Raw genomic sequence first — 12,586 nt, forward strand, 5'->3', positions numbered from 1 at the left:
CCCTCCAAAGATGCAAGAAAAGAACAGCATCGCGAAGCCGAAAAAGGACATAGGAAAGTGGTGTGAGTTCCATAAGAGCTCCACTCACAACACAAGTGAGTGTCGGGCCAAGCAGTCACTGGTGGACGAGCTAAAGGTTTCAGAATCAGATGCAGGTTCTAACTCTGAGTCAGAACCTGATAAAGGGAATGACAAAGGGAAGCAAATTATCGATGCGGAGCCCAACACCACCATTGCCACCACAAAGATCCAGAAGGAGGAACCCGAAGATCCAGAGGAGGAGGAGCATCTCTTCCACTCCTAGATGTGGGTAAAGGGCTCCCCGCTACATTTCATTGTCGACAGCGGAAGCCAAAAGAACCTCGTTTCAGTGGAGGCCGTGAAGTGGCTAGGCTTACCGACCACAGCACATCCACAACTGTACACCATCGGGTAGGTTAACTAAGGACGGGATCTTCGCATGAGCCAGCAGTGTCGCCTTCCATACAACATCAAGCCCATCACAAATGAGGTATTGTGTGATGTTGCCCCCTTGATGTTTGTGATGTATTATTAGGACAACCATACTTGTGGAAGTGACATGTTGTGTATGAATCAAGGCCCTGTGCTGTTATTGTTACTTTGGGAAATAAGTTGTACAAGATACCGAAGGTAGCACCACCTACTACCATCTCTTTGGTCACTGCAAAACAACATAGTAAGATTATTTCCAAAACCGAAAAATTTGTTTTCCTGATGATACGCCCTCAGGGAAAGAAGAATATGGTGGTCATGACCTCCAGACAGGGACCCTTCGCACGACAACTATAGATGGACAAGGTCGTGGAGGAGTATGAGGACATCTTCACCTCCCCCGCAGGGGTTCCTCTACACTGTCAGGTCAAGCACTCCATCGATCTGACCCCAGGTGCACCGCTGCCCAATGGACCAATCTATCGGTGCTTTGTTTTGGAGAAAGATGAAATCAAGAGGCAGATTCAGAAGTTGCAGCAAAACGGCCACATCTGTCCAAGTTCATCGCCCTGTGGGAGCCCGATCATGTTGGTACAAAAGAAGGATGGGACTTGGAGACTCTATATTGACTATCGAGCACTGAACAAGATCACTGTCCATAATAGGTACCCGATCCCACTAATTGATGACGTCCTGGACCAACTGAAGGGGGAAAAATATTTCAGAAAGATCGATTTGAAGTCAGGATATCACTAGGTACCAATCAAACCCTCCGATGTGTGGAAGATTGCCTTCAAAGCCAAGGAGGGCCTTTTCGAATGGTTGATTATGCCTTTTGGATTAACGAATGCTCCTACAACCTTCATGAGGCTAATGGATGACATCTTGCAACCATTCACCAACTCATTTGTAGTGGTATACTTGGATGACATGTTGATCTTCAGCCAGAGTTGGGAAGAGCACCTCCACCACATCCGACAGGTTCTCCAAACACTGCGGCAACACAAGTTATGTGCCAATTTGGAGAAATGCACTTTTGGCATGACCCAGGCTCAGTATCTGGGATACATTATTGATGAACGGGGGGTGCATGTGGATCCAGCCAAGATCCAAGTCATTCGAGATTGGCCATCTCCAACCACTCTGACAGAACTCTGCAGCTTTCTAGGTCTTGCCAACTTCTACCGCAGGTTCGTGTTGGGATTTTCTCATATCACTTGGCCCTTGAGTCAAGTCACCAAGGGAGGAGTGAAAGAAAAATTTGTTTGGTTTGAATCTCAACAAAAGGCATTCATAGAGTTGAAATATCACTTTTTCTTGGCACCAGTGATCGCATTACCAGACTTGCAACAAACATTTGAGGTCGAGATAGATGCCTCTCACTATGCTATTGGGGCAGTCCTTAACCAATAAGGGCATCCAATGGCATATCACAGTGAGACGCTTTCATACACAGTCCAGAAGTATCCCACTTATGATAAAGAGATGGATTCCATTGTGCAGGCTTGCCGACAATGGAAGCATTACATTTTGGGGAAGGAAACATTCATCCACATAGACCACCAACCCCTGCAGTTCATACAGACCCAAGGGAAATTGCAGAATGATCGCCATCAAAAGTGGTCCACATACCTGCAACAATTCCATTTGAATATCAAGTATAAGAAGAGCAGCACCAATAATGTTGCAGATTTCCTCAGTCGACCACCGATCATGGCGTTAACCACCATGCTCAACTCTTGTGGGCATGAGACTTCTGATTGACCACTTCTCTACAAAAGCAACCCAGAATTCTACCACACATACCAAACACTCTTGGAGGGTCAGCATGTTCCAGATTTTCACCTCCAGGATGCCCTATTATGCCACCTGGGTCACCTTTGTGTTCCTTCAAGCAAGCGTGCCAAGATGGTTTTGGAAATACACTACAGTCAGGCTGTTGGGCATTTCGGGGTTGAGAAAATGGTGGCAGTACTGTAGAAGTATTTCTATTCGCCAAATCTTCAATAGGATGTTGGGAAGTGCATCAGATCATGCACTGCCTGCGCCATTGCCAAACCGGCCATTAAGAAGCAAGGCCTCTATACCCCGTTCCCTACCCCTAGTCAACCTTGGGAATCCATATCCATGGATTACATGTCGAGCCTTCCTTCTACTAAGCATGGAAACGAGTGTTTTTGTGGTCGTCGACAGGTTCTCGAAGATGGCCATTATGGCGGCCTGCAAGAAGAATATCACAACATAAGACATTGCTAAACTCTTCTTTAAATGAGTGTCAGTACACTTTGGGATCCCACAGTCTATCATCTTAGATCAAGATAGCAAGTTCCCCAGTACATTTTGGTCCAATCTCTGGTCGATGCTGGACACCAAACTCACTAAGTCCACAGCCTTCCATCCTCAAATTGATGGCCAGACATAGGTTGTCAACAGGATGATCGTACACATTATGCACATGTACAACTCAAAGAATCCACACAATTAGATGAGAGCCTCCCTATGTTCAGGTGGGCTTGGGATTCCAGCCACTATGTCCCATTGATGTGGTCATACCATTTGTAGCTACTCACTCATATTCGGCTCATGTCCAGTCCGAAACAGATAAGGAAAATAGCTTCATTGAGCACATCCAACATATTCGCTAGCAAGTCCAAGATATTCTGGAGAAATCAAATGCCAAGTACAAGTAGCAACATGATCAACATCAGGTGCCACACAAGTTTCGGGTGGGTGAAAAAGTCTGGTTGCATTTGCAAAAGGAACGCCTTACCGGAGCCTATAGAAAACTCAAACCACTCCAATATGGTCCTTACACCATTACCAAGGCTGAGGGAGACAATGCATTTGAGCTCATCATTCCCCCATTCCTTGGCTTGCACCTAGCATTTAATGTGGACCGCCTTCAGCCATACTTTCCACCATTACTAGACACATCCAACATTGCATAACAAATCACACCCACAGAGTTAAATCCAGATTGCATTGAAAAACCTTCAACTGATCAGATCATGGAAACATAGATCAAGCACACTCGCCAGCAGAATATCCAACTGTATCGAGTTGTCAAAGTAGGCCAACTCCTTCACCAGGGCAAGTGGCTCACCAAGGACCAAGTTCAGCAGAAGTTTCCTCATCTCATGGAGGAACTCAATGCAATAGGGACCATTGCTTCCTAAGGGGGGAGGAAAGATCTAGGTTGGTGGCCACCCGTCAAGTCCACTTGGACCCCCACCATTGTTTCTTTTAGCTTTTCAGTTTCCTTAATTGTAGCATAGTTTACTATTTTTAGCAGTTTTTTGTGTCCTGAACTTCCAGAGTCGTTTTGAGGCCCTAAACAATGTTTATTGGAAAAATTGGGAGCAACATGGGTCCATGGAACGATGTTGTTCTTCCCAAAGTTGTAGTTCTCAGATAGATCTTTCTAGCGAGATATTGTGTGAGTCAAACGGAGATCGTATGCCAAAGTTACGGCTCCGGGAAGTTGATGTACCAATTTATCCAAACGGGGCCCACAGTTTGGTGTTTCATCTTCTAGGGTTAGGTTTTTGGATGTTTACGGTTTTCCATTGTTTCATATTCTCATGTTCCTCTTCGTTGATAGCCGCGTCTTTGAATACTTCCATGTTTGCCATGAACTCTAGAATCTTCTAGTCATCATTGAACACACGCAAGTTAGTTATGTTGTTCGGTACCGCTGGCTTATACATAATTTCAATAGAAAAACCATCTCTAAGGGGTGTGAATCTAGCTACAGCATTAGCTAGAGTGTCGGCAACAATTGTTAAATCTAGGAATATAAATGATATTGAAAGCTTTAAAATAATTTATGAGACACCATACCTCTTGTTGGTAATTCTTTAGATGCGGGGACAAACAATGGATGGTATTGCGTACCTGTCTCGAAATGATTTCCAAATCCCCAATCACTTTCAAGTAGTCTTCTTTTAGGTCAATGGCCTTTTTGAGGCTGAGAACCAATGCCTCATACTCTGCAGTGTTGTTGGCACATTGGAATTCTAACATGCAAGAGATCAAAAATCTATCCCCTTTGGGATTTAGTAGGACACATCCCACTCCTGCTCCATCGTGGGTTTTCGATCCGTCATAATACAACGTCCACATCTCTGTGCTAAGGGAAGGTAAACCTGACATATGTAAGTTTAAGGAAAATATCTCGTTGTCGAGGCTCGGGGTTTGCATGGGAATTTCAACCTGGGTATCCGGGGACATGGTTGATGTCTAAGGCTGATAACACCCGAATAAAGATTTGAGGCATAGTCATAGATCTTGTTGACCATAACTGATTGGTTCATTAGAGTCTTCAAAGTTAGTTAGTATGCTTCATACAAGGCTCACTATTTACCCTGATCTGGTTATTCCTTCCTTTGTAAGGCAGCCACAAGTGAGACCAATCTGTGGCGAAGTAGCCTTGAAGCTTGCAAGACCAATCCCTACTGAGAAGAAGACCGTAGGCTTCTAAGATGTCCACGAAGATTATGTCAATACACTAATGAACTCGAAAATCAGAAGATAACCAAATGATGACATTATTTAATTCTCCTATGGCGGGGACTTGAGACCTGTCAAGTTGGATAATTTCTGCATCTGTTTTTCTGGTTGAATGTTCAACTTCTTGCATGCCACCTAAGGCATAACGTTGGTTGATGTGCCAGAATTGACGAGGTAGTTGTGGACATTGAAATTAAACATCTCGAAGGTTAAGAGGAATGGGGGATTTGAGCCTCTCGAGTTGGTGTTTGCAGCATTCACTATAGCTTGGAGGTCAACCACAACTGGGGACCGACCTGTAGAGTTTACCTTGTTTGACGTGGAGGGCTTAACAAGTGTAGGAGAAAAGGCAAAGGCTTTGGCTATTAGCTCATGTTGAGCAGCCAATTTCACAACTCGTATAATGAGATATTAGCTCGCGTTTTCTTCAAATCTTTGATGATATTGTAATCTAAATCCACAGATGAAGATTCTTGCGTTATGCGTGGTGCTACCATGGTGGTTTTAGTGGTAACCCCTTTGGACGCATTCCTAGGTGTGGAAGAGTCTCTTTTCGTGTTGGTTGGTGATTTGTTCAGGCATAGATCATCCGTTCCTCTAGGTGAGGAGGAAGATGGTTGGCTGGTATCGGTCGGGGGTAAGATCCTACGCAACAAAGCCCTTTTCTTGTCTTCCAGGGTAGGGTCTGCTACAACACCTTTACTCCTGAGATTGTAACTTTTGGGAGGTTTTTGGAGAGCATCCCTAATGAAGGCTTCTTGTGTGGTGCACACATCTCCTCCACGGATGACCTCGAAAGTTAACACAACATACGGAGAATCGTCACCAAGGAGAGGATCATATTATCTCGAATCATCAGTTTCCTCTTCTACTTCCCCAGTGGCCTGGTCTTCTAACAATTGGGTGACAATGGTGACCATGTTATGGAGCCATTGCAGGCAGGTTTTTTTAGAGTGCGAGGCCTGATGGAAAGTGTAGAAGTTATCTTTGCCTAACTCTTCCACGTTGAAGGTTGAGTTGGGATTTTGTGAGACTTTATGGGGGAGATTATTGGCCTTCCGGAAGAAGGGCTTAGTGGGCTTGGCCCCTCCCGAAGTATCACTGGTTCTCCGCTTTAGCTCAGATACTTTGTTAGTTAATTTCTTTAGAGATTTGGTCAGTCCCTTGAAATCGAAGGAGTCTTTATCCTTATATGTCGTTTTACTTGAGGAGGCCGGTTTTTCTTACTGGATGACTTTGCGTCTTCTCGTGACTTGTGTTCCAAGGCATCGATCAAAAGAAGATCCTTTTCGACCTCGAGCACAGCGGCAAAATTCTGTACCAGAGTGAGTTTTTCTTCGCGCTTAACGAACATGGCAATGTCCCATCGCATGGGCCCTTGTGTAATAATCAATCGTGATGGAATCATCAAGGGCTACATCCATGGCGAATTTGTTGAGAATTGTGGTGACACGTTGATTGAAATATTTCACCTTCTCCTTCTTATGGAATTTCAACGTGCTGAGCTCGGTGAGGAGCATGTCTTATCTTCTGATAATTTGTCTAGAGAGGATTTCCGGAACTCATCACACATTCAAATGGAGGCAATAGGTAGTGCCTGATACCAAGTAGCCACTTTACTTTCAAGGGTGTGTGGGAATAAGCAACATGCTACATCGTCGAACTGGACCTTCATCATTTGTAAATCCAATTAGAAATTTTTAATGTGGTCATCGGCTGAGGTCCCTTTCTCCGGGTCGAACTTCAGGAGGTGTTTCTCAGAATGGCGAGGCATATCATGAAATAGGCCTCTAAGGTTTAAAGGGGATTGAGCCATCCAGGCCAGCGGGGGGGACGGCGGTTTTCTCTAGGGTTGAAAAGGAGGTGGTGATCATTGCCTTCTGATTCACTATCTGTGCCTAACCCCCCACTGGTGTGGGGGGGGGGGCTGCCTTCTCTTCGAGGCACTCTGAGGTGTCCTAGATCTCTAGTGTTTCTCACGTTTCAGGTGTTTCTCAGATTTCTCAGGAGACACTGATTGTTATAGAAATTTATACGGTCTCTAACTTCCATGAGTGTCGTCAGTGAGAGTTTGATTGTTAACTGGGGTTTCCTTGGTGATTCGTTAGTTGTTCTGTGTATTTCCTCTCAATGTATCTGATTATTTTCGCCAGTAAAGGTATTCTTAGGCTCACCTTCTTCATCTTCAGGATGGCTTTCCAATCCTTCGATAGATAATCTCTCTACAGCGTCCGCGTAGTCAACCAGGGCTAGGCCAATTAACTGAGATATACAGTTAACCAGGATGCCTTGACACGTATGTTGAAGGTTGGAGGTGCAAGAATTGGCTAGGGAGTTAGTGGAAGGAATGCATCTTAGACCTCTGGAAAATTGTTGGGTGATAGGGCGTAGAGCCCTGAGTTGTTCATTAGTGACTTCGTACATAGGGAGTTCCTCTCCTCTGGGGGTGTCTTCAAGGAGGGGAATATGGGATTCTTCCTGGAGTGGTTTTGTGAAGGGTGGCCCGAAAGGGGGATTGTATGGTATCTCAAGGGGCATGGGAGGCTGAGGTTGGTTACTTCCCTGATGGGTAGCCTCTATTTGAGGATGGATTTTAGTGGTTTCCATGGCCCTCCTTCTAGCGCCAAATCTGTTGATGGACTGGAATTTTACACCAATAGTCAAGGGGATCTCCCTGGTGTAGGTTCCCAACTAGAGCCTACATCGTGTGTGCTAGGGATCCCTTCCGGTGTGTAGGCCCGACTGTTGTAGAGTTTTTGTAGAGCTAGCTTCGGACGAAGGTGGGATATGAACTTAATCGAATGTATGAACTTTAATAAACACAAGAGAATAATTGACAAATATCTTGTACCATATATACCATGAATAGCCAAAATGTAAACAACACAACCTTATATAAAGATACTGTTAGTAGGAATTTAGATAAGACTTGTGTATATTAGATAAATAATGCTTAACGATTGCAAATCAGTTCACAACAATCAATCATTTATAGGCGTACATAACTATGCAGTCAAGACAAATTATACTAATACCAAAAGAAATAGTTCACCGGCACGAGCATAGAGTTAGTAAGCCAAATACCATTCATACATAGCAAAACCAGATTTGAAGTATGAAACAACATGTCAGGAGACTGCACATCAAATAACTTTCAAGAACATTCGATCCATCAAGTGAAGAAAATACTCATGGCACAAGCACATAGAAGTTTGAAGAATCCAATAGTGAAGATGTACAATCAACTCTTGTATTAATTAGAAGGACATCAATTCTCTCAAGAAATATATACATGTATCTCCAAAATAATCCTCAGCAAATAGCCCCTACAAATGAGGCATGAGGTTATATTTATAGGATAAAAGTGACCCTTGGTCTACCCTTGACTCTTGGGCTACCTCATGACTTTTCATCTACTAGATGACTCTTGGCACTCTACATGACCTTTCACATTCACAGGGAATTATGTGCTAGTGTAATACACAATGTCACAAAAATGGCTATCAACCTAATTGATTAATCTAATGATAGCAAGTTCCAAAATGTTGAGCCCGAGATGTTCTATCAAATAAGTGTGCCATATGTTGTATTATGCCACAATAGGAGAGATCTGTGGCTGGTCTTCATCATGTCGATGTAAGCACTCAAGTGCATCTGGGAGGAGGGTGTTCTGTTTGACATACACATGATTATTCAAGGTCCCCACTTGGTGTAGAGCCTCACCGGTTCTACTACATAACGCTTGATATTTTCTCTGGTGATCGACATGTCTCGCGCATGGGCTGCTTGTCTATATGTCTCTACAAACCCGTGTACTTCATTGTTGATCTCCTCCTAATTTTTTACCTGTCCAACCTGCCCTATAGAGGGGACCCCATGTAGTTGAATCACTTATTCCAAGTTGTTGAACAACTGCCTATAGGAGGCCAACACCCTCTCTGTATCTTTAGCTAATTTATCTTTGGACTGAACTTTGATACGAAGTTGGACCCTAGTATTTTGCATAGCAGTCCAATCTTTCCTAAGGACCATTGCTGGGGCTTTGGGGTACTTTTCAGACCATTCGTGCATTCTATCCAAAGCGGTGATGGCTTCTTTGAGCATGGTGACCCTCTCTTTTGTGTGAGTTTGAATGGCCACTATGGGTGGTACAGTGTGGTGCAGTTTTGTCATTTCCTCATAAACTACTGCCATGGTCTCCCTCAGGATCTCTGCTTCTAATGCGATTATCGCTTGGAATTCTGCTAAGCTTGTGTGTAATAAGCGGAGTGTCATGTTCTCCTCCTCTATCCTTTTCTTCTCCTCTTCCACCACAGTGGCCCTTTGCTCAGATGCGTATAGCCTGTTTTTCAATTCTACAATTTTTTTACTCATTCGGGCTACGTTGTGTTCTATGGCAGCCACGAAAGCTATTCCAGCCATGAAATCTATTTCGACAGAAGAAATCATTTGAAGATTTGTCGTGATATTGGGCATGATATCCGTTGCTGTAGTTACTGACAATGGGTCAGTTGGGTTCCTGCTGCAATATTTCCTCCTCTCCTATTTTTTTTTTAGGTTTATTTCATCAAATGTGATTTTAGTAAGATCTAAGACCTCCTTGTCTTGATCTTCTGAGATGCCCAGCTCTCCGAGGGGAAGGTGTTCGCCAGTAAGGGGAGTAGCAGGAGGTACATATAAGGGAGGAAGCTCACCTTGTCCTAAGTCGAAGTCGACTACTTTGCTTGTCTCCCCTTGTTCTCTTTCTCGGTTTCCTTTTCCTTGTCCATCCTAAGTTCTTCTTTCTACTGCCTCTTTTCTCCCTCTGCTAGTGCCCCTTGCCTCTCTAGTTCCTCCTCCATGTTCTTCAGCTCTTGTTCTAATATTTTGTGCTCCTCTTGTTTTCTCCTTTCAACTTCCTCTGCTTGTTTTTTCTTTTTAGCATCTTCTTGCTTTTTTCTCTCTATCTCATCTTGTGCTTTCTTTTTTTCGTCCTACCATATTTTCTCCTCTTCTTGTTTTCTCCTTTTCTCATTCTGGCTATGGTCGCTAGAGTCCTGAGATTGTTTTCTTTCCAGTACTCTTTGTCTCTTGATCTCTCGCTTCTTCCTTGCCAATTTTGCATTTCTTTGTACGAGCATAACTTCCTCTTCCTCGTTCTCGCTTAGTGGGTCTTCAACCTCTTTTCCTTTCCCTTTCCCCGATTCCTCGACTCCCTTTGGTGTTTCGTGCCATTGTTTCTTCATGGTTGAAACTCTTTATCTGAGGCTTAAGTCCTTCTAGAAATCATCGAGGAGCTCATCCTCTATGGCCTGTTTTTCACTTGGGCTAATTTCCCTCGTGGAGTTATACCAATTCCTAATCCCATCCTCGAGGTCCTTCTTGGTGTGGGCATAATACCAACTGAATTTTGCCTTCTTGCAATGGGCAGCTAAGACTTTCTCGGGATCATATGTTCGGTAGTTCAGGGTCATGAAATGGCTCCCATCCAAAGCTTTGGCTTCTGCTTCTACTTGTTTGAAGTTTTCTACCACGTATACCCCAATAGTGAGAGGAAAAGGCGGCCATGGTTTCTTTTTGCCTTTGTTCAAAACCTTCGAGAAACCAAGCGTCATTTGGTAACAGACCTCTCACAGAAGCATCCTATCTGTGACGAACTTGGGAAGAGCGTGGGGAGCTTTATGAGTATTGAACACTCTAACGACTGTTCCTTCATCAATGGGGAACCAATGAGATACTTTGACCATGGTCTTCATGGCTCTCTGTGACATGCAAGGTGATTCTTCCCCGAACAGTAGTTGGTATAATGGGATAATAAATGTTTCGGATATTACATCCAACATGCCTCTGTAAGTTGTGTCCCAGAAGACTTTGTAGTGGCAGTGGACAGGTTGGGCCACTGATGTGTCATAATTACAATTCTAGTGATCGAAGTAGCACCTCGAACAGACAACATCAAGGAGGTATGACCACATATAAAATTCCAGAGGCTACTCGATGGGTGGTCTTTTGGCCGCAGCTATGTTTTTCTTCAAGGACGATGAGGGGATGGTTGCCCAATTAAAAATAGTTCCTTGAGTGGAGACAGCATACATGAGAGGAACCCATGTGCAAGACATCACAGTCTGCCTTGCCATACAATCCGCACATCATTGCAACGATTAATAAATATACTTTATGTAACCCCTCTATCTTGTAAGGCTGGTCTCTCTTGATATGGAATTTTGCCTGGTCTTGCCACCAATCCCTTAAGATGTCTTACATTGGGGTTGTGAACCCATGAAGCCACTTGGTGTTAAAAGTCTGCTGCCTCTCTGGAAATCTGTAGTAGGTGCTGATGTATGTTAGGGATATGGTGGCTATGGGTGCCCCATCATGACCCCTGATCATCCAGTCATCTGTATCTATACACTACAAGATCCATTCAATGGTTTCTGTGCACGGAAACACTGGGGGACGTGTCGCTACTTTATGTAACTTTGACTTCTTGACGTTGATATATACCTAGAAGTCTTCCTGTGTTTCTGGAATACCTTTTTTAGAAAATTCCTCATAGATAGTATACCAGGAGAGCCTGGTGGTTTTACTTATGTTGCAAGCAGTGTCTCCGAAGATAGGTGGTTCTTCTTCTAGATCGGCCTCCCATGCCCCACTTCTTGAGGAGCCTTGAGCAGATTTAGAATTTGGGTGACCCATTTCATCTTCGAAAGAAGAAATGGATATGCACTCAAGCTCGACGTCACCTGGCATGTCAAAAACATAGTCCCACGATGAGAGAGATGGCATGAAAATCAATTAAAACCACAAACAAAAAGAAGTCTTAGCCAGTGACAGGAAGGTCGCGGGGAAGGCAAGTCACACAGTCGCAGATTTCAAGAATGCGACTGAGATCATAGGTCGTGGTGCAAATGAGGTTGCAAGGTCATGTTTTACGAAATCTGGTTGCAAGTCACACAACAGGATGGTGGTCGCAAGTCGCAACCAGATGGAGGTCGCGAAGTCACGTGGGGAATGGTATCGGGGTTGCAAGACACACAGCTAAGGCTTGAAGAAGCTTAGAGAAGGCACTAAATGGCCTTGGGAGGCCAAGGTCGCCCTCAGAGGAATGGATTTTAGGCTTACTGATAAAAGTGAGGGGATCAATGTTAAGACAAAACACACTTTCTGGGTGCATGCATGGGGGAAAAGGCTAGGGAAAACTATCAAGTTGTTGGGTTATGTTATATTCTTTCCACGACTAGCCCACGTAGTTAACCGGGGGGTTAGAGGGGGGGCGGAGCCCCCCTTCGTTGCGCCGATTGTGTAGCAGTGAGGGGTCATAGGGGGTTTGACGCATACCCGTAACCCCACTTTATGGGGTCCGAGGTAGCGCCCCAGAAAATTTTGGTTTTGCACCCTATGTTAGGTTGGGCGGACCCACCTATGGTTTTGTGCATGATTTTTGCACTTTTTTTTGGACGCGATGGTTTTCGGTCCATGGTATTGGATGCTTTAGCGTGTATAAATATGTATTATAACATTGAAAGGAATATAATGAAAAATCAAGCTGGTAGTCCCGGTTTTGGGATCCAGGGGAGAATCTTTGTGTATATGTGTTTTATGTGTTATGCTCTCGCATAGTTTATTTTATGTGTTTTAGAATTCG

Source organism: Pinus tabuliformis, chromosome 4_2 (genome assembly GCF_031772625.1).
Source record: "Pinus tabuliformis cultivar Carrire ecotype Pingquan chromosome 4_2, CPIR1, whole genome shotgun sequence".
Classification (NCBI taxonomy): domain Eukaryota; kingdom Viridiplantae; phylum Streptophyta; class Pinopsida; order Pinales; family Pinaceae; genus Pinus; species Pinus tabuliformis.